Raw genomic sequence first — 675 nt, 5'->3', positions numbered from 1 at the left:
ACACTTGGTGTCTTCTCCAGCGTCATTAAATACATCTGCAAATAAAGTATAATTAAATCGAAACATTTTTAGCTAAGAAAGACCAAAATTGAAATCAGCATGACAAATCATGCGTAAAACACTTTAAACTTCCGAAATGAAACATTATTGTTAGTAAAATATATTCTAAGGTTACTCCCCTAACGTTCCACTCACTTAAGATACCAATCCTAAATCCCCGAGTACAATTTCCTTCTGAAATTAGGGCATTTCATACCTGGACAGAGACAATTATGTTTCTAACACCGCGATTCCGCATAGCCTGTGCGGAATCAAGTCTCTCTCAAATCAATTTATTCTTCCTCTCAAGCAAAGCAAAATTCTACAAATGCCTTGCTTTTATTGAATCTAGGTACCTTACACCAGTTTTGTACGACGCACTGGGAACGATTTACAAAGCCCAATTCACGTACAAACCTGCATGTCCGCGATGGGGAGGGTAGTTGGAGCACCCAGAGAAAACCCATGTGGTCACAGGGAGCGTATATAAATGCCGTAGAGATTGCATCTCTTGCTATAATTTAACAACTCAAGGGAATTCATACTTTAAACCATTGAATGCATTGCCATTAACAGATTACAAAGTGACCAAGACTAGATCAGAATCATACAAACTTTGTGAAATCATTTAGTCTT

This window comes from Leucoraja erinacea, unplaced genomic scaffold, assembly GCF_028641065.1.
Source record: "Leucoraja erinacea ecotype New England unplaced genomic scaffold, Leri_hhj_1 Leri_408S, whole genome shotgun sequence".
NCBI classification, from domain to species: Eukaryota; Metazoa; Chordata; class Chondrichthyes; order Rajiformes; family Rajidae; genus Leucoraja; species Leucoraja erinaceus.
Note: the sequence above shows the minus strand (reverse complement) of the source record.